Genomic DNA, 3,595 nt, shown 5'->3' on the forward strand with positions numbered 1-3,595 from the left:
ATATTTATTAAGCGTTTACTATAAGTCAGCCACTATTGTTGGTGCTGTGGATAGAATGTAAAAATGAAATAGTTCCAACCATCAAGGATCTTACATCCTATTGGTTCTCTGTTAAATGAATAGAAACAAGTATCATATAGGATTTAATGTAAAAGTCCCAGGAGAAAGGTATAAAATATTACATTTGTTTAATAATGAAATAAACATTTATTATTGATTAAACATTGCACTAAGCTAGGGATACCAAGACAAAAAAATGAATAGTTCCTGGCCTGCAGGAGCTTACATTCTACAAGGCTATATAATACATAAAACAGAGGAGGAAGAAATTACATCTGGCAAATGGGTCAGGGAAAGCTTTGTAAAAGGAGTGACATTAGAAATGGGCTTAAATTCATCATAATGCACATTATAAGGTTATTCATTTTTATTTTTGTTCAGTTGTTTCAGATTCTTTGTGACCCCATTTGGGGTTTTCTTGGGCAAAGATACTGGAATAATTTGCCATTTCCTTCTCCAACTCATTTTATAGAGGAGGAACCTAAGGCGAACTGGGTTAAGTGAATTGCCCAGGATCACCCCACTAGTAAGTGTCTGAGATCAGATTTGAACTCAGGAAGATAAGTCTTCCTGACTTCAGATCCTATACTCTATCCCCTGTGCCATCTAGCTGCTTTTCTTTTTAATAAGTATTTAACCACCACCGAAAGAGGTTGATTAATTGATTGAACAAATGATTGAATGATTTAATGACTGAACCATATGCACATGGAAAATAGAGATGGAGAGAGTACCTAGGAAGATTATTCTACTTCTTGTGTGCATTTATATATGTATGTATAAATATCTAAGCATATATGTACACATGTATGTGCACACAGATGTCTATATGTGTACACACATACACACATGTAAAAATGTAGAATGATTCCAAAGACTAGAGTTTATAAATATTTAATTGATTTTTAGGTGGGTTTTATGAAGAAGCCGAAATCCCTGGAATTAAATATGTCCTGTCTCCATACCAACTGAATTTGGTTGCTACTCCTCTTTTCTTGAAGCCTGGGATACCATTTCCCATCAAGGTGAGATGATTTTTAAAAAATACAGGCAACTACTTCTACCTTGGTATAGAAGGTAGTGGAGGTTGGGGCAGGGGTTAGGAAAAATGGAGTAAGAAACTAAAGAAAAAAGTTTACAGAGTAGCCATCCATTATTGTCAATTCCCTTCTGAGTGCGCTCTCTCTCTCTCTCTCTCTCTCTCTCTCTCTCTCTCTCTCTCTCTCTCTCTCTCTCTCTCTCTCTCTCTCCCTCTCCCCCACCTCCTCTTTTTCCTCCCCCTCCTTCTTTCTCTCACTTCCCTCTCTTCTTCTCTCCCCCTCTCCACACACACACACACACACACACACACACACACATACATACCCACATATACCTTCTGGCCTAGTTCTGTCTTCTCTAGGACAAAGAAGAAGGGAAGAAGCATTCTTACAGTAATGAGAAAACTCTGGCCCAGGTCCAATCTCTGAGGCATTTGCTAAGAAACAGCATCGGATATGCTGGCAGTTACAAAGACTCAATATCCTTTTAAAGTCTTTAGCAATGAATACCTATAAAACCATTAAGGCAGAATTCCTTTCTTTCCATACTTCTTTCTGAGTGTATTTTTGAGGGTGTTTCTTTCCCTAAATGTGTCTCTACACACACACACACACACACACACACACACACACACACACGTGTTTGTTTTTTTGTTCCTCTGAGTGTCTTGTCCCTCCTTCTTTTAGTTTCTTCTATGCCTTGCTACTTGTTTCTCTCTCCATGTCTGCCTCTCTCTGTCTTTGCCTTTCTCTTTTCCTCTCTCTGTATGTCTGTCTTCCAGGATTTCTATCTACCTTCCTCTCTCCCCTTTGTCCCTTTCCTTTGAATGCCCAGGATATAGAGCTGGTATTGTTACGAACTGAATTGAGTTTATTGGCTATAATGTTGTAAGTGAGCAAAGTGGCTAGAACTCTGAGTCATGAAAGCCTAAGTTCAATCATGGCCTCAGACTCTGGGAAAGTCACTTAACTCTGCCTCAATTTCTTCAAGTATAAAGTGGGATTAATGACAACATCTACTTCCCAGGATGTTGTGAAGATCAAATGATGTGACATTTGTAAAGCACAGTAGCTGGCACATAGTACCTTTTTTTTTTTTTAAACCCTTACCTTCTGTCCTAGAATCAATAAGGGCAGTGACTTACCCAGGCTCACAGCTAGTAGTGTTTGAGGTCAAATTTGAATACACGACCAGACCTGGCTCTCTATCCATTGAACCACTTATCTGACTCCCACTTCTAGTCCATTCTGAAAGTTATGTTATATCAGGGCAAAGAGTATTTGTTAAATGTCCACTCTGTGTCAGGCATTGAGCTAATGGCTAAGGACACAAAAAAACCAGTTCCTGCTCTCAAAGGGCTAACAGTCTAAGAGATGTGTCAACATGCAAAGAACAAAGTGAGTTCAGAAAAATAATCATAAATGAAAGCAGAAGAGAGAACATCAGATGAGGAGCCAAGAGACTTCGTTTTTAATCCTGGCTCTGCCACTTACTTGGTTTGGGATTTTAAACAATTTGCTATACCTTTTCATGTTTCATCTTTCTAATCTGTAAAAGGCAGGAAGGTTGGACTATATGGTCCCTAAATTTCCTTCCAGCCCTGCCATATTATGAAATACTATTGGGATAGTTGGGTTGTTTAGTGGATAGAGTGAGTGCCAGACCTGGAGATGGGAGGTTCTGGGTTCCAATCTGACCTCAGACACTTCCTAGCTTTGTGACCCTGGGCAAGTCACTTAATCCCAGTTGACCAGCCCTTATCATTCTTCTGTGTTGGAACCAATCCACAGTATTGATTCTAAGACAGAAAAATAAGGGTTTAAAAAAAGAATACTATTATGAATACCTTGTGACCCCCCAAGACAGAGGATCTATTTAAGAAGAATTAATTAAATTCTTTTGATAGAAGCTAAGGATCCTTCTACTAAATAAAACAGTGAGCATTTTGTTCTCTGAAATAGGAAGATAACTGAATGGTTAAAGAATTAAGAGCTTTATATGCTTTAGGAGAAATTAAATTCAACCGAGTTTGGGCCTTTCTGGCACACAGGTCCAGGTGAAGGATTCGCTTGACCAACTTGTAGGAGGGGTTCCGATAACCCTGAATGCAAAAGCAATTGAAGAAAATGAGAAAGAGACCCAAATAGCGCCCCAGAAAAGTACCACCCATCAAAATAATGGAGTAGCTTTGTTTGTGATTAATCTTTCATCTAATGTGACAGCGCTGGAGTTTAACGTGAGTAGAATTCTCCTAACGGTTGTGCTTTCTAGGACAGTATGTACTTTCTGACTGTGTGTTTTGGCTGGTGTGCAAAACAGATGGGAAATTTTTATACATGAGGCAAGTGAACAGCTTTGCAATTGTACATTAAACACGTGGGAATGGGAGCCACAGTTTAGTTGGCTGAACAAACTTTAAGAGGTATAAATTCATCAAATGTACTTGGTAAATTATTGATCCTCTTGTTTCTTCCTATTCTTATATGTCTTAGAA

The sequence above is a fragment of the Gracilinanus agilis genome, chromosome 2 (genome assembly GCF_016433145.1).
Source record: "Gracilinanus agilis isolate LMUSP501 chromosome 2, AgileGrace, whole genome shotgun sequence".
NCBI lineage: Eukaryota > Metazoa > Chordata > Mammalia > Didelphimorphia > Didelphidae > Gracilinanus > Gracilinanus agilis.